The sequence below is a fragment of the Euleptes europaea genome, chromosome 19, assembly GCF_029931775.1.
Source record: "Euleptes europaea isolate rEulEur1 chromosome 19, rEulEur1.hap1, whole genome shotgun sequence".
Lineage (NCBI taxonomy): Eukaryota > Metazoa > Chordata > Lepidosauria > Squamata > Sphaerodactylidae > Euleptes > Euleptes europaea.
The window spans coordinates 5,977,613-5,996,544 of record NC_079330.1 but is presented as its reverse complement, the minus strand read 5'-3'; positions in this window follow the sequence as shown (position 1 = coordinate 5,996,544).

Sequence of the window (18,932 nt, the reverse complement as noted above, 5' to 3'; positions counted from 1 at the left end):
CCTAGGTCTGTCCTGGCCACCATGGGAGATGGGTGGGGTACAGTTGCCAGGGGTTGCCATGTCCCTCTTCACCACTGGCAAGGTTTTTGGGACAGAGCCTGAGGAGGGCAGGGTTTGTGGAGAGGAGAGACTTTAATGCTGTAGAGTCCAATTGTCAAAGCAGCCATTTTCTCCAGAGGAACTGATCTCTATCGGTTGGAGATCAGTTGTAATAGCAGGAGATCTCCAGCTACTACCTGGGGGTTGGCAACCCTAGTTGCCAGATCCAGGTTGGGAAACACCTGGAGATGTGTAATGGACTATGTAACTTTTTCTTTCTTTCTTCATAAGCTCTCTGCTTTGGAAAATCTTGTTATGAGATTATCTTTTTAAAAAATGTATTTGGAAATGTATGTTAAAAAATAGGTCTACTCCCTGAGATTCACTTCTAGCTACCAGGGGCATATACGGCAGCAGGAAGAAGTTTAAGTGCATAGTTTAGGTATGCCCAAATCTCTGCCTTTTACAACAAAGTTTCTCTGCCTTTTACAACAAAGTTTTGATTCTGACTCATACATGTGTCAGCCATGCCGCCAACCCCTTAATTTGCCCCCGAACTTCCTCGGCTGATTTGAATTGTGGTTTGGGTCGAGAATATTTTTAGTTCCTTTCCTATAAAGAGAGAAAGAAAAGAAAGGGGGAAAACCAACGCTCTGCAAAATATGCGCAAAAAGATATTTCACGAAAGGTACGAGAGACAGGAGAGAGAAAAGAAAGACGCTTCTGTAGCAGTTTGAAATTGAATCGCTTTGTACGATTTCAGAATCCCGGACGGCCTGGTTTTGTTTCTGACGGGAACTGATGCATTTGGACATCCTTTGTGGTTTCAGTTTTTAATTTGTTGAATTTTGAACTGATTGGCGTGCGCACACAACGTCAGGCGCCTCCCGTTGGGTTTTATCTTTCTGCCTCCTATGTGGTGGATGAGCACGAACTCCTGGCAGGGGCTGTCTCCATTCACGCGCCTGTTTTTCCCACGGTCCTAGTGTCTAGCTACGGTGTAGAGGTGGACTGCTTTCATCCCTTTTGCACCCGCTTTCCATTGGCTTGGAGTTTCGTGTATCCCAAGCAACATTCCAGGCTGGAATTAGGGTTGCCAACCTCCAGGCACTAGCTAGAGACCTCCTGCTATTGCAACTGATCTCCAGCTGATAGAGATCAGTTCCCCTGGAGAAAATGGCCGCTTTGGCAATTGGACTCTTTGGCATTGAAGTCCCTCCCCAAACCCCACCCTCCTCAGGCTGCGCCCCAAAAACCTCCAGCGTGGAGCCAGCATGGTGTAGTGGTTAAGAGCGGCTGTTTGGAGCAGTGGATTCTGACCTGGAGAACCGAGTTTGATTCCCCACTCCTCCACATGAGCGGCGGAGGCTAATCTGGTGAACTGGATTTGTTTCCCCGCTCCTCCACACGAAGCCAGCTGGGTGACCTTGGGCTAGTCACAGCTCTCTCAGCCCCACCAACCTCACAGGGTGTCTGTTGTAAGGAGGGGAGGGGAAGGTGATTGTAAGCTGGTTTGATTCTGCCTTAAGTGGTAGAGAAAGTTGGCATATAAAATCCGACTCTTCTTCTTCTCCCACCAGTGGCAAAGAGGGGCCTGGCAACCCTAGCTGGAATTCCCCCCCTCTCTCCCCACAGCCTGAAGCGGTACAGTCCAAGCTCCCCCATCAGGGCTCTGCCACCTCATTCTCCTGCATGCACAAACCAAGCTTTGTAGATCCAGCCTAGGTAAATGCCCATCTCAATGCCACGTTTTTGTAGCGGGGAGGTTCCATAACTTCATTGCACCGTTATGTGAAAAAGCAGCTCTTTTCGTTAATCCTGAACTCGTTGCCAATCAGTTTAATTGCTGACAGACCCCCCCTCCCAAATTCCCAATCTGGTTTGGGAAATTCCTGGAGATTTGGGGCAGTGCTCTGGGAAGGAAGAGAACTCAGCGGGGATATGTTGTAGGGTTGCCAGGTCCCTCTTCGCCACTGGAGGCAGGTTTTGGGGATGGAGCCTGAGGAGGGCGGGGTTTGGGGAGGGGAGGGACTTCAATGCCATAGAATCCAATGGCCAAAGGGGCCCTTTTCTCCAGGTGAACTGATCTCTATCGGCTGGAGATCAGTTGTAATAGCATGAGATCTCCAGCTAGTACCTGGAGATTGGCAACCTTAGATATGCTGCCATAGACTCTGCCCTCCCAAAGCTTGCCCTTTCCTCCAGGGAGACAATAGTCTGACAATCAGATATAATTCCAGAACTCTTGAGGTTGGTGAGCCTACTGAGTTCTGTGCCAACCTCTAGATGGGGCACTGTCGATCTCCCAGAATGACAGCTGATCTCCAGACTCCAGTTCCCCTGGAGAAAATGACTGCTTTGGAGGGTACAGTCTAGGGCATTATACCCCCGCTGAGAGCTGTCCCCTCCCCAAACCCTGCCCTCCCCAGGATCCACCCTCAAATCTCCAGGAATTTCCCAGTCTGCAGTTAGCGACCCTAAATGGCAAAGAGAATTTGGACTGGAACGTTAAATTGGCTGTTGTACATTAATCAGAGACAGCCCTGTTTCCCCATTAAATCCTGCTTTCAATCCTTCTGTTCAAGTATCAACAAAATGCCAAGCTTGGCTCCCTGCTTATGAATTACGTCTCTCGGTGATCGGTATTGTTTGGCTTTTGTATTATATCTCATGAATCCTATTGTGGAGTCTCTAGGAGAAGAGTATCTAGGGCTAGGTTTTACTCCTTGCGTATCTGAAAATGATTGTGGGTTTTGTTTTTTTAAATCCACACGCAACCAATTATTTGAATTTTGTAAATTCACAGGGTTTGTGAAATTGGTATGCAGAATTTTTTTTCTGCTCTGCTTGTGAATCGTTTCACACATAGCGTTTATATATTGTGTTTACGCACAGCGCTTTGGCGCTGCTGAAAAGCGTAACGTTGCAACCAGTAAGAGATATGTGTCTTTCTTCTGCCTCTGTGTGACAAACAACCCAACCGTGGCACCCTCATTATTCCACGTTGGAGAGATTTCCGAACCCTTTTGGCTCAGGGCATGCTCTTCGGCGTCCCAGGATGCTGGCGGTCGAAGCGAGCTGATCCTCATAGCTGCCAAAATCTTCTCTGGCTGAGATGGTCAGTTCCCTCTCCCTTTTCTTCTTTCAGCCTGCTCGGTTGTTTGCTGTGTCCAGATGGAATTGTTCCCGAGGACACCATTCCAGGGGGCGGAGGGCTGTGGTTTATGGCAGTTTTAATTGCCTGTATTTCTCATTTTTACTGCACTTTCCTCATCTGTCCATCATCCGTTTTTGGGGCATTTCTTATGTCATGTCTTATATTGCGTTTACTGCATGGATTTATTTGTGCTCCACCTTCTTACAGTGTTTAGGGGGATGCTGTGCCTGATACTGTCCCACCGGACTGCTAGGTTTTGTAATCTGCTTGGAGACTCAGAGAGAACTGCAGACTATAAATAAAGAAATCAAGTCTTCTTCTGCTGAATGACTCGGAAATGTAATGTCCAATGCATCCTGGGAACTACATTTTCCAGAATTAGGGTTGCCGACCTCCACTTGGTGCCTGGAGATCTCCTGCTATTACAACTGATCTCCAGCCAAGAGAGATCAGTTCTCCCGGAGAAAATGGCCGCTTTGGCCATTGGGCTCTATGGCATTGAAGTCCCTCCCCTCCCCAAACCCCGCCCTCCTCAGGCTTCGCCCCCAAAATCTCCAGGTATTTCCCAACCCGGAGCTGGGAAGAAGAAGAAGAGTTGGTTTTTATGTGCCGACTTTCTCTACCACTTAAGGGAGACTCAAGCCGGCTTACGATCGCCTTCCCTTCCCCTCCCTACAACAGACACCCTGCGAGGTAGGTGAGGCTGAGAGAGCTCTAAGAGAACTGTGACTTGCCCAAGGTCACCCAGCTGGCTTCGTGTGGAGGAGCGGGGAAACAAATCTGGTTCACCAGATTAGCCTCCGCCGCTCAGGTGGAGGAGCGGGGAATCAAACCCGGTTCTCCAGATCAGAGTCCACCGCTCCAAGCCATCGCTCTTAACCACTACACCATGCTGGAACTCTACCCAGAACATACCAAGCACTTACATTGCCCTACTCTCAACTGTCCCGCTCCTAGCTAGGTTCCTTCAATCCTGGATTGGGAAATTCCTGGATATTTGGGGGTGGAGCCTGAGGAGGGCGGGGTTTGTGGAGGGGTATAATGGCACAGACTCTACCTTCCAAAGTGGTCATTTCCTCCAGGGGAACTGATCCTTTCTTTTTATTATTAAGTTTGCATGTCCCAAGGTCTTAAGCATAAAACCAATGCATCACAACAGATCAAAACAGACAAACCAGTATGGCACGACAAGGGGGGTGGGGGAACAGATATACCTCGTAAAGTCTGCTACACATTAAAACTAATATGTAACAATGGATCTATACAGTTTCTCATAAATCAGCCAAGTTTTGGGGAGATCACTGTTATCAGATATTTAGCAACAGCTTGGGTTGTTTCTGGATCAAGATCTGCTGATGATAACGATACCGCCCAGGGCTCGAGAGGAAACTGATATCTGACAAAATAGGACTAATCCTAGGGTTGCCAGATCCCTCTTCGCCACCAACAGGAGGTTTTGGGGGCGGAGCCTGAGGAGGGCAGGGATTGGGGAGGGGAGGGACTTCAATGCCATAGAGTCCAATTGCCAAAGCGGCCATTTCCTCCAGGGGAACTGATCTCTATCGGCTGGAGATCAGCTGTAATCGATCTCCAGCTAGTACCTGGAGGTTAATATATAAACGAAGTGCAAATTTTATGAGCTGCTGAGGTGAAACAAGGACCATATACATGACACATACAAAGCACAAATATATACAATATATGCAATCCGCACAAAGCAGAAATGATTCCAAAGGTCTCAACCGAGTACCAGGTAATAGTATTGTAATCTTTGTGTATAAAGTCCATATAGAGCCACAATCATCAATGGATACGGCCGTTTCAGATCCACAGCAGTGGAAATCCTTCTTCAGTCCTTCAAAAAGAAAGTGCTGTTATACATTCATAATTCCTTCCCACACAGGGTAAGTGTAAATTGTTACAATCAGACGTCAGCAAAGTACATCACATAGTGCAGCACTTTCTTTTTGAAGGACTGAAGAAAGATTTCCACTGCTGTGGATCTGAAACGGCCGTATCCATTGATGATTGTGGCTCTATATGGACTTTATACACAAAGATTACAATACTATTACTTACCTGGTACTCGGTTGAGACCTTTGGAATCATTTCTGCTTTGTGCGGATTGTATATATTGTATATATTTGTGCTTTGTATGTGTCATGTATATGGTCCTTGTTTCACCTCAGTAGCTCATAAAATTTGCACTTTGTTTATATATTATCCTGTACTGCCTTCCTAACCTTTTGGTATTAGTACAGAGGTGCCGTTTTTCTCCCCACCCCAGTACCTGGAGGTTGGCAACCCTAGTTGGGGGTGATATCTTTTGCAGTCCAGGGAACACGCCTGAGAATTTTCCCATGAGGGAAGTACAAAGAGGCTCTTTTCCCGTTTGCATTTTGTTTTTTATGTTGGTGTTGCGAACCTTTTTGTTTTGCCCGTTGTCGTGGCCGGCAGTCCTGCTTTGTTTCATTATTTAAGTACCTGGAGGTTGGCAACCCTAACTATAATCCAGAGAGCTCTGGTGTCAGAAGCTGCCTTATACTGAATCCTTAGTCCATCAAAGCCAGTATTGTCTACTCTGACCGGCAGCAGCTCTCCAGGGTCTCAGGCGGAGGTCTTCCACATCACCTAGTTGCCTGGTCCCTTTAACTGGAGATGCCGAGGATTGAACCTGGGACCTTCTGCATGCCAAGCAGAGGCTCTACCACGGAGCGTTTTGAACTTCCTCCTCCTACACTGTTTCCGGGGGGAAAGGTTCTGTGGAGACGCTGCCCACACAAGAGACCGAACCCTTCTTAAAATAGCTGGGAACTTGACAGCTCTGCTCTGCCATCTTTGATCGTATCTTCCCATGTGACGTGCTGGGACTCTACCTACCTTCCCGGAGGTAGAAGGTGCTGACTTAGGCAAAACGGCCACGTCTCTTCCTGTACCTTACTGTCTGGTTTTCCCCAGACAGTAAGAACAGAAGAACAGAAGAAGAGTCTCATGGGATCAGACCAATGGTTCCTCTAGTCCAGGGGTCTGCAAACTGCGGCTCCCGAGCTACATGCGGCTCTTTGGCCCGTTGAGTGCGGCTCTCCGAACTTGGTTCAGAGCCCCTGCTCTCGCACCCACTCACGCTGGCAGCCAGGCTGCGGAGCCGGCGCGCCTGAGAAAGAGAGAGCGAGTGCAAGAGAGCAGGCGAGTGGGCGCACTGTCCCGTCCCCCCCCCCCCGCCGTGGAGAATGGCCAGGTCCCCCTTTCCCTTGCCCTCAATGGTTGGGAGGCTAAAGCCTCCCCTCCCCTCTAGCTGCGCGATTGCTGGGCGGGCGGCTCGACGGTTCCTCCCCCCCCCCGCCTATCAGCTGTTGGGCAGATCTGGCTTCCTTTGGTAGACCTGGCCTCCAGCTGAGTCCCATTGGGAGGCCATGTCTACCCACTGGCTTTCTTGGCAGTAGACCTGGACTCCGAGGAGGGGGGAAAAGTCCCCCTTCAGAGGCCACGTCTACCAATTGGCTTCTATGGGCCTCCAGAGGCCAGGTCTACTGCCAAGAAAGCCAATGGGTAGACCTGGCCTCCCAATGGGACTCAGCCGGAGGCCAGGTCTACCAATAGGCTTTTATGGTGGTAGACCAGGCCTCCAGATGAGGACTCCAGACGGGGAGGGGGAAATGGCAGGGACTTACAATTTAATTTTTATCAATAAATAAGATCACTATTAAGTATGGTATCAAGTTTTATTCAGTGTTCCTATAGTTTAATTAAGACTTAAAACTTTAATTAAAGTTTATTAAGTTAATAAACAGTGTACCTACCTATATAGTTTAAGAAATTTGGCTCTCAAAAGAAATCTCAATTGTTGTACTGTTGATATTTGGCTCTTTTGACTAATGAGTTTGCTGACATCTGCTCTAGTCTGTTGTTAGAGTTGACAACCTCCAGGTACCAGAGGGAGACCTCCCGCTATTACAACTGATCTCTAGGTGACAGAGATCAGTTCCCCTGGAGAAAATGGCCGCTTTGGCAATTGGACTCTATAGCATTGAAGTCCCTCCCCTCCCAAAATCCCGCCCTCCTCAGGCTCCACCCCAAAAACCTCCCACCAGTGGCGAAGAGGGACCTGGCAACCCTCTTTCCTACAGTGGTTTACCAGATAACTTTGGGAAGCCAGAGAAACATCAGACTAGAACTGTGCAGACCAGAGTGTAATTCTCCAGTCAGCCATTAAGGGTAACTTGGTACCACTAGGCCAGTGACTCTTAGCCTAGCCTACCTCACAGGGCTCTTGTTAGGAGAAAATAGAGGAGGATCTAATAATGTACGCTGCACTGGACTCCTCAGAGGAAGGATGAGAGAGAAGTCCATCGGCAGGGCATGAAGGAAGCAGCTCTCCCCCGTTGCTATTCCCTAACAATTGGAATTCAGAGATAAACTGCTTCTGGAACTGAAGGCTCCATTAAACGAAGATGGCTGATAAGAATATAAAAATTTCCTTGCTGGAGGAGAAAAAAAGGTCTGTTTCCTACAAGGGGCAGCCAGTTGACAACTTGTATTTAGATGTTACACTGCTCCTGAGCCTGGAGGTTCCTTTTTGCAGCTGCTACACCATATGGTAGGAGGCAGAAGGATCACCCTTCTCTGCACTGCAAGCAATGGAAAAATGCTTGCTTGCTTTCCTGCTTTATCCCTGTAGCATGGGAAAGCGTCCATAGTTCTTCTCCCCGATTTCCTTCCCACAACAACCCTTGCAATGTAGGTTATGCTGAGAAAAAGTGACGGGCACACGGTCCCTCCATGAGTTTCATAGCTGAACGGAGATTTGAACCTGGGTCTCTCCTGGATCTTAGTCTCACACTCTAACCTGTTCACCACACTGGCTGTTTCCTCATTGATTATTATCTGATCAATGGATATCTTGTATGGCATTGAAGCCCGTTTAGGACCAGACCAAACGAGTCCTGTCTCCTGTTTTCAACAAGGGACAGCCATATTACTCCAAGCAGCCCACAAGCAAGTGACGAAGGCAGCAGCTCTTCTAGGCCCTTTTGCCCCCAGCACTTTATAAGCGAAGATATGCTACCTCTTGATATGGAAGTTCTGTCTTGCCCTCATGGTTAATAATGTTACTCCTGCCCTTCTCTATAAACCTGTGATCATGTATTTTAGTGCTGAGAGTTGAATTGGCTGCAGTCCCAACAGATGTCAGAAGAGGGGGCTCTGTATCCCGGTTAAATCCTATCTTACAGTATGCGTTAAAGTACGCATTGCAATCAGGATTCTTCAACTTTCCAGTCTCTGCATGCACATGGGGTTGCCAGCCTCCAACGGTCTGATCAGTTCGCCTTGAGAAAATGCCCACTTTGGCAAGTGGACTTAGGGTTGCCAAGTGCCCGGTGGCGGCGGGTAAAATCCCGCCGATCCACCGGGCTGCCCGCCAGCCAGCTGATGGTAAACCCAAAAGTGACACGAATGCTCTGGCAATCTCGGATAAAACTATGGAAACCATAAAGTTTTGGCCGAGATCGCTAGAGCGTCCGCGTCCGACGTAGGCGCATCACACGGGGTGCGTGCGCCGCAGCCACGGCCCCGGAGAGCTCCCGCCGGTGGAGCTACAGGGCCCAGCAAGCCAAAGTGGACTCCATGGCATTGGAGTCCCTCCCCTCCCCAAACCCCGCCCTCCTCAGGCTCCACCCCCAAAATCTCCAGGTATTTCCCAACCCGGAGCTGGCAACCCTAACTGTGGGACAGAGAAGCACTGAGTATACGAAGGAGCCTTATAGAGAATCAGAGCATTAGTTTGTGTAGCTTGCTATGGTCTTTGCTGCCTAGTGTCAGCTCTCCGGAGTCTCAGGTAGTGAAAGGTCTTTCCCGACACCTAGGCCATTTATGCAGGGTCAATTTTGATGCTTGCTCAAAGCTCTTTTTTTAAATGCGACCTTTTAAAATGCCTATTCACATTCCCGACACAAAAGGAGAAAATCCACCCCCTCACTCGCCCGCTCCTTCCTTCCATTAGCAACCACCGTTTGCAAAGCTAACGCACAGCTGTGATTCTGCATGCTTCCTTGAGGGGATTCTTTGAGGCGGGGTGGAGCAAACACTAAGGGCCATTTATGCAGGTCAATTTTGATGCTCGCTCAAAGCTCTTTTTAAAAATGCGACCTATCTCTATTTCATCCTCTGAGCCTCTGACGAAGTCAGCTCCGCCTCACGAAAACATCTACTAGAATCAATTTTGTTCTTCCGTAAGGTGCTCCTGGGCTGCTGTTTAATTTTGCCGCAGGGGACTAACGCGGCTAACCCTCTACGGCTCTTCTCTTGCCAAAAGGGACTTACTGTGGTCACAGATGGCACAGCTCTGACAGGCCCACAAAGTGAATATCCGGTTAAAGGATCCCTCCTCACATGGTTTGCAAAGAGTATCGGTGTTTGCCGTGTAGCGGGCTCGCATTTCTGTTCCAAAAGAGGAGCAAACGGTCAGGTTTTGAGAGAGGAAACGACGTTCCTGAAAAAAGAAATCGCCCGATTGCCAAATGCGGCTGGCTGCAGCATCTAATGTGGGAGGTACGTAGGAGAAAGTTGACAGTATCGTAAATTGGTTGTTGAAAGTGAAGGGGAACGACTTTTCCTCCCTCTTACCGAAGACAGGACGCCGAGGGGCGCACAATAAACTCAATTGGCGGTAGATTCGGAACAGACAGAAAGTATAGCTGCTTCCTAATTCATTTGTGGAACTCACTGCCACAGGATGGACCGGCAGCTAAGAGCTTGGATGGTTTTAAGGTCGGATTTAGGCATCACCATAGAGGATACGTAAATGGAACCTCCATGTTCGTTGGCCTCTACCTCTGAATACCATTTGCTGTACATTAATAACACGGCAGGGGGGAGTTCCGACCTCCATGCCCTGCTTGTTTACCATCTGGGGGCATCTTGATGGCCACTGTGGAAAAGAGGATGCTGGACTAGATAGACTAGTGGTCTGATCCAGAAGGGCTGTTGTAGGTAGATGAAATACTTAAAACCTAACAACGTCTGCTTGTTTTTCCCCAACTGAAGATCAGCCCTGCTGCATCAGATCTAACCCATCACTGTGTTTCCAACAAAAGTGAGCTAGTCACGTCCTCAGGAAACCCACAAGGCGAAAGCTGTCAGCTTCCTCCATTCTGTGTCTCACCTCAACTCATATTCAGAGATACTGCCTCTAAACATGGAGGATTCATTTCCTTATCCTCCATGTCTTTGTCTATTCCTCTTTTGTTGTTGAGAAAGATGGAAATTTTCGGCCATCGACCCCTCTTGAAACCAGCCACGTCGCCTCATAAGCATTCCTTGCATTTTTCCAGCCAACTTCCTCCTCGATCTCACATGCAATCTCACACACTGATACTCTGAAGAAGGGAACTGGGATTCACGAAAGCTCACACCATGCCAGAAATGTTATTAGCCTTTAAGGTGCTACAGGACTCTTGCTCTCTTTCTACTGCAGCAGATACTCTTGACACTGAATTCTTGTGTTTTGGAACACGAAGATTGAATAAAAGACGTTGTTGCCTTACAGAGAGTCAGATCAAACCTAGCTAAGAATGGTTCCTTTTGCCTGTGACTTTCCAGGGTCTCAGGGAGAGCAATCTGTCTTTCCAACGCGCAGCTGTGATTTTGCATGCTTCCTTGAGGGGATTCTTTGAGGCGGGGCGGAGCAAACACAAAAGGTTGCGTTAAAGGGGCTCTTAAGAAATGTGAAGCAGGTATGCGTCAGCTTCGCAGTCACTTCCTGAATGATGGTTCAGCATGAAAAACTGGGGGGAAAAATATGCGGGGCGCTTCAGCCTGGAACGCGCTGCTAATTACCAAGCATAAATGGCCCTACTGTTGGCAGAGTATGCTAAGTACACAGAGAAGGGTCAGACTCACAGATTAAAGATAAAGTTGCCTTTATTGAGGGAACTACATTTTAGGATAGGGAAGCTGAGAGACAAGAGCTTCTAGCTGTCTATCTAGCTAAGGAGAAAGATAGAGGTTAGAATGACTTCCGAGAAGGAGGAGGAAATTGTCCCCTAAGAATATCAATCTAAGGACAGACAAGAGGTGTGGGAAAGGGGTGGAAAAACTCTTGCAGCCCTAACTGGCTGACCACTGGCTGCAACACAACCTTGCAGCCCTAACTGGCTGACCACTTGCCCGCCCCCTGCTGGGTCTTCTTCTCAATCCATTTGCATGCTAAACATTGCAACTCTTCCAACACCTACGACCTGACCGCCTTTTGCTGGAGGCGCTAGAGACTGACCTGTGACGATGCTCTACCTCTGAACCACAGCATCTCCCCCAGCTGGTTGCTAATGCTTGGGTGCTAGTAGGAAGTCCCTCGCCAGACACTGTGTGTGTGTGTTTGTGTGCGAGCGCATGTGCACGAGTACTTTCTCTTCCCACCTTCCAAACCCCCAACACAACAAGAGCATCTGGAAAGCTGAAAAACTATAAACCCCAAAAATCCCGTCGGATATTCAAACGAGTACATTACACAACCCATTATCAGACCCTAAACTGCAGATGTTTCCCTAATTGTTAGCGTGATAATGAATTTCAGCGTGACCGTGTTGCCATGTGTCAGCTATTCATTGGATAATATAATTATTTGCGCATCCAAATTCATAATTTGCTTAGTTATATCACCAGTGAGGTTTCTGGGTTATCTTTCAATTTGCTGTTTTAATTCTCCCTTGTTTTCCCCCCGATTCTATCTAGTACACCATTTCTCTTAGTCTGGAACAAACCTGGTCTGGAAATCCTAACTACAGTGATCAGTTCCTTTGCAGAAAAATGCTGCTTCGAAGGGCGGACTGTATGGCATTATACCCCACTGAGGTCTCTCCCCTCCCCAAACCCCTCCTTCCCCAGACTCCACCCCCAAATCTCCAGGAATTTCCCAAGCTGGAGTTGGCAACCCTACTCTCAGCTCACGTCTGGTTGGAGAGGATAAGTTGGGGTGGACCCATTATCAGTGGGATATAGGGTTGCCAGTAAGGTTGCCAGCTCCCTCTTCACCACCAGCGGGAGGTTTTTGGGGCGGAGCCTGAGGGGAGGGACTTCAAAGCCATAGAGTCCAATTGCCAAGGTGGCCATTTTCTCCAGGTGAACTAATCTCTATCGGCTGGAGATCAGTTGTAGTAGCAGTTGTTCTCCAGCTAGTACCTGGAGGTTGGCAACCCTAGTTGCCTGAAGAGAAGACTGAGAGGGGATATGATAACCATCTTCAAGTACTTGAAGGGCTGTCATATAGAGGATGGTGCTGCTGAGTTGTTTTCTGTTGCCCCAGAAGGTCGGACCAGAACCAACGGTTTGAAATTAAATCAAAAGAGTTTCCATCTAGACATTAGGAAGAACTTTCTAACAGTTAGATCGGTTCCTCAGTGGAACAGGCTTCCTCGGGAGGTGGTGAGCTCTCCTTCCCTGGAGGTTTTTAAGCAGAGGCTAGATGGCCATCTGTCAGCAATGCTGGTTCTATGACCTTAGGCAGATCATGAGAGGGAGGGCATCTTGGCCATCTTCTGGGCATAGTGTAGGGGTCACTGGGTGTGTGTGTGGGGGGGGTTGGACTAGATGACCCTGGTGGTCCCTTCCAACTCTATGATTCTATTATCTGAGCTGGTGCCCCCCCCCCCTCAATTTCTATGGGAGGAAGCAGAGAGAACTGCAGATTCAGAATAGGAACGTCAGGGTATTTTGTCAGAGGTTGAGTTAACTTTTATCGTTCTCATCAGAATTTTTCAAGGGTGCTGACAATTTTACAATCGGCTACCAAGAACTCACCGCTGGTACCGGATGCGGTCAATGTTCGGGCCGCTGTTTTGCAAACTCAGCACTACCCCCCTCGGTCTTTTGCAAAGTCATGAAACGCGGTTTCCAGGTACACCCAAAGATAACCCCATCAGTTCTTAGTATGAAATATAACCTCAATACATTCCTCAGTTCTGGTTACTGAGGATAAAATGACCACGGTAAAGGGAGGGCTTTTGCTTACCTGCATCTCTTATATTTTCATCCCACCTTTTCTCTATCTTACCTGTTTCGCCCATCCTCTGTTTTTTTGCTCACAATAACCCTGTGAGGTAGGCTAGGCGGAGAGCGTGCGGCCACCCCAAGGTCACCGAGAGAGCTTCGGATTCGACCCCAAGTCTCCTGGGTCCGAATCGGAAACTTTAACCACTAGACAACCCTTTTAGGATAGAAGGTACCAATGCATTCACGTCAGTGAAAATATCTTCCTCCTTTGATGTGGCATCTGGAAGCAGAGCTGGATTCAGTTGCCAGGGCCGTGGCTCAGTGGTACAGCATCTACTTGGCATACAGACTTCAATGCCACAGGTCTCAGGTTCAATCCCCGGAATCTCCAGTTAGAAGAACTAGGCATTAGGTGATGTAAAAGACCTCTGCCTGAGATCCTGGAGAGCTGCTGCTAGTCTGAGCAGACAAGACTGACCTTGATGGACTGAGGGTCTGACTCAGTAGGCAGCTCAGAAGGCAGCTTCATGCGTTCATGTGTATTCCTAAGCGGGAGCAACTGTCCAACGACGTCAGCTCTCAAAGTGGATACGAGTGGCTGGTCTCTAGGGTTGCCAGGTCCCTCTTTGCCACCGGCAGGAAGTTTTGGGGGAGGAGCCTGAGGAAGGCGGGGTTTGGGGAGGGACTTCAATGCCATAGAGTCCAATTGCCAAGGCGGCCATGTTCTCCAGGTGAACTGATCTCTATCATCTGGAGATCAGTTGTAATAGCAGGAGATCTCCAGCTAGTGCCTGGAGGTTGGCAACCCACCAGTCTCTATGGTGACAGATTGCTTGTTCTAATTTTCTCTGGTGGTGGTGGTTTTTATGGGGGGGGAGGCACATCTGCTGGGGGGGGTACTAGTGAGACAAATGTGGTCGTATAAATGTGGTGGTGTAAATTGTTCAGTATGCCCGGAGGGGCCAGTCACAGTCTCTCAGCTTCACAGGGTTGGGAGGGTAAAATGAAGGGAAAGACGTCAGGGGAAGAGAGGTGTATTGGTTGGAATGTTGGTGGAGAATCTAAGATACCTGGGTTCGAATCCCCCCTCTGCCATGGAAACTGGTTGTGCGGCCTTGGGCCCGTTACTCCCTCTCTCTATCAGCCTAATCTACCTTACAGTGTTGTTGTAAGAATAAGGGGCAGAGAACAGCATTAGGTCGCTGTGGTTCCCCGTTGGGGAGAAAGGCAGGGTCCCACTGAAGCCAACCAATAGATGTCCGCTGCCTGGCTGAATTGGTGCATCGAAAAAAGAGCCCGTTGTTCGTGCCGGTTGCCGATTATTCGGCTCGTAGTTGGAACGGTGTCCCAGAGGGAATCTTTCTCTGGTAGTCTGTGCAAACGTGGGGAGACCCCACGCTCCCCCCTCATCTCTCCCCCGAGCTTTCTTCCGCCTCCGCCCCTCGCCGTGACATTTTCGACACCTGTACCAGCCGCCAGCCTCCCTCGAAAGGTGCGTCTTCCTTCGCTTGTGCTGACGACTGTGTCCGTCGGGCCCTCCCCGCGCAGGGGCTGTCCCCAAATCGAATCCACAGCTCTTTGGCCTCGGCAAAGAGGTCAAGGCCAGCGCCGACAAGCACCGGTGACATTTTGGGAGCTGACGGCAAAGTCTAGCGGTCAACTTGACGTCAGGTTGACTAATATCTCACCTTCCTCAACTGAGGTGTGAACCTGGTGCGCTTCTCACACACCACTCCGTGTCTGACTGAGCATGTGGTTACGGTGAACACATTTGTGTGGGTTTTCTACAAGAAATGGGGAGTGGACCAGAGAGCAATTGCGGTCAGGTGGGCCGGGCTAACTGCGGGTGTCTTTTTTTGCTGCTTGAGGCAAATTAAATTTCCTTCTTTGCTGCCTTTTTCTGGGTACTGAGCAGCAAAACCATTGCACATGACGTGACCAAGAGCTGACTGAGGATATCTGACCTTACTTTTCTTTCTTTCTTTCTTTCTTTCTTTCTTTCTTTCTTTCTTTCTTTCTTTCTTTCTTTCTTTCTGTCTGTCTGTCTGTCTGTCTGTCTGTCTGTCTTTCCGTCATTCGTTCGTTCGTTCGTTCGTTCGTTCGTTCTTTCTTTCTTTCTTTCTGTCTGTCTGTCTGTCTGTCTGTCTGTCTTTCTGTCTTTCCGTCGTTCGTTCGTTCGTTCTTTCTTTCTTTCTTTCTTTCTTTCTGTCTGTCTGTCTGTCTGTCTGTCTGTCTGTCTTTCTGTCTGTGTGTCTTTCCGTCTTTCCGTCGTTCTTTCTTTCTTTCTTTCTTTCTTTCTTTCTTTCTTTCTTTCTTTCTTTCTTTCTGTCTGTCTGTCTGTCTGTCTGTCTGTCTGTGTGTCTTTCCGTCTTTCTTTCTTTCTTTCTTTCTTTCTTTCTTTCTTTCTTTCTTTCTTTCTGTCTGTCTGTCTGTCTGTCTGTCTGTCTGTCTGTCTTTCCGTCTTTCCGTCTTTCTTTCTTTCTTTCTTTCTTTCTTTCTTTCTTTCTTTCTGTCTGTCTGTCTGTCTGTCTGTCTTTCTTTCTTGTCTGTCTGTCTGTCTGTCTTTCTTTCTTTTGTTTTATTTTCAGAGAATAAAGGAATGGACATAAAAAAGGGGGGAAGTAGGGGATAACAATAGGGTTGCCAACCTCCAGGTACTAGCTGGAGATCTCCTGCTACTACAGCTGATCTCCAGCCGATAGAGATCAGATCACCTGGAGAACATGGCCGCTTTGGCAATTGGGCTCTATGGCATTGAAGTCCCTCCCCCTCCCCAAACCACACCCCTCAGGCTCCGCCCCCAAAAGCTCCCACCGGTGGCGAAGAGGAGCCTGGCAACCCTAGATAACAACGATGCTTCAACAATCTTATATCTACTGTCCAATTATATAGAAAATATATATTTACACTGGGACCCCTGGTTTAGTCGGCATTCCAGCCATTGAGGTCAGGAGCATACTAAAAGGTTGCTTATCCACAGGTTACATTAGGAATGGCTAGGTTTTGTGCAGCGGCCTGTAGAATTCGTCAGACGCTGCTGAGAACACCGGCATGTCAATAATTTAAATGGGTAGTTTATATAGTTTGCAAGAGTACGAACAACTTTTTTACTATTTGTATTAACTTGTGGGTAGAGCATAACACACTAAGGGTTTTAATGGTAAATTGTGAAGGGCTGTGCTGGGCTATGACTTTAATAGAGGTTGATTGATATATACGCACTGGGTATGAATATACCTTATGTCCCAATTTACTCTCTAACATTCTAAAGTATAATATATTTATTCTCTATTTCATTATTTCTGTTAGGCTAAACAAAAATACCTTTTAAGAACAGGGGAGGGCTGTGGCTCAGTGGTAGAGCATCTGCTTGGCATGCAGAAGGTCCCAGGTTCAATCCCCGGCATCTCCAGTTAAAGGGACTAGGCAATTAGGAGATGTGAAAGACCTCTGCCTGAGACCCTGGAGAGCCGCTGCCAGTCCGAGTAGACAATACTGACTTTGATCTGGAGAACTGGGTTTGATTCCCCACTCCTCCACATGAGTGGCGGAGGCTAATCTGGTGAACTGGATATGTTTCCCCGCTCCTAGGCACAAAGCCAGCTGGGTGGCCTTGGGCTAGTCACAGCTCTGTTAGAGCTCTCTCAGCCCCACCTACCTCACAGGGTGTCTGTTGTGGGGAGGGGAAGGGAAGGTGATTGTAAGACGGTTTGAGTCTCCCTTAAGTGGTAGAGAAAGTCAGCATATAAAAACCAACTCTTCTTCTTCTTTGATGGATGAGGGTCTGATTCTGTATAAGGCAACCATGTGTTCAATAACACATTTTTAATATTATCCATATTAAGCTCCTCAGGGCTTATGCTGTTCACACGTAAGTATAATGAAACCTTTAGTTAAAAAAAAAAACCTTCTCTGGGTCTTTTATTTACTAGATTAGTTAGTTTTGCCATCACAACATATTCTGCCAGTTAGTTCTTCCATTCTTCTATATTGGGACTTTCATCCGATTTCCATTTTGCAGCTAGTACCAGACCTTACTTTCGTTTCTGGTGTTTGTTACACCTTTGGTTCCTACCCCAGGCAGCCTGTGGAGACCTCACATAAGGGATGCCCTCCAAGCTTATGACCCCACTGCTTTGACCTGGAAATTCCCAGTTTCTCAATGTTACGGCTTCCCTGTGCAAGCTGAACCCGTGATTTTTCACGCCATTTTCTGGACCCACATTTCTCCTCTTTGATTTGTGCCATTTTAAGGGTGTTTCTGGGCTGATTTCTTAGAAACGCCACCAGAACAAGGCGGAACGAACAAACAAATCAGGACTGCCAGCCACGACAACGGGCAAAACGAAATGGTTCACAACACCAACATACAAAACCAAAAGACTCAATGGGAAAAGAGCCTCTTTGTACTTCCCTCATGCGGAAGATCTCAGCCATCTTCACATGAACACATGAAGCTGCCTTCTATTGAATCAGAGCCTCGGTCCATCAAAGTCAGTATTGTCTACTCTGACCGGCAGCAGCTCTCCAGGGTCCCAGGCAGAGGTCTTTCACATCACCTACTTGCCTAGTCCGTTTAACTGGATTGAACCTGGGACCTTCTGCATGCCAAGCATATGCTCTACCACTGAGCCACGGCCCCTCTCCATGGCTCTCCAGGGTCTCAGGCAGGGGTTTTTCACATCACCTACTTTCCTGGTCCCTTTAACTGGAGATGCCGGGGATTGAACCTGGGACCTTCTGCATGCTGAGCAGATGCTCTACCACTGAACCATGGCCCCTCCCCTGGACAGCAAAAGATATCACCCCCAACTGATGCACTGCTAAATTCCATCTTTGATTCCAGGGGTCCCCAACAGGGTGCCTGTAAACACCATGAAGTCCATCAACACTTTTTGTGGGGCCCACCAAAGGATTTTCAGAAAATGGGTGGGGCCATGTGGGGCTCTTGCCCAGCTGGGCTCCTGATTGGCCACTAGGGTTGCCAGGTCCCTCTTTGCCACTGGCAGGAGGTTTTTGGTGCAGAGCCTGAGGGGGGCAGGGTTTGGAGAGGGGAGGGACTTCAATGCCATAGAGTCCAATTGCCAAAGCGGCTATTTTCTCCAGGGGAACTCATCTCTGTCGCTTGGAGATCACTTGTAATAGCGGAAGATCTCCAGCCACCAACTGGAGGTTGGCAACCCTACTCTAGCCAGCATACCATGGCGGCTGTCTCCTGGCAAAATATGTAGGTGAGCCAGATGCCTCTGAGATTTTGGACCTCTGCATGTTGTTATATTCTGTAAGATCCTTCCTCCTTTGATAATTCATCTGCACCAGGGTGCTTTTAAAGCTGTAAAGTATTGGAGGGTTTTATGCCTCAGAGACATAAGTACATGAGACCATTAGAGAAGCCCTGCTGGATCAGACCACGGCCCATCAAGTCCAGCAGTCTGTTCACACAGTGGCCGACCAGGTGCCTCTAGGAAGCCCCCAAACAAGACAACTGCAGCAGCACCATCCTGCCTGTCTTCCACAGCCCCTAATATAATAGGCATGCTCCTCTGATCCTGGAGATAATAGGTATGCACCATGACTAGTATCCATTTTAACTAGTAGCCATGAATAGCCCTCTCCTCCATGAACATGCCTACTCCCCTGTGAAAGCCTTCCAAGTTGGCAGTCATCATCATATCCTGGGGCAGGCGGTTCATGGCTGCTGTCAGAAGGGCAGGTCATGATGACCAAGAACGAAGGTTTTTGGTGGCCG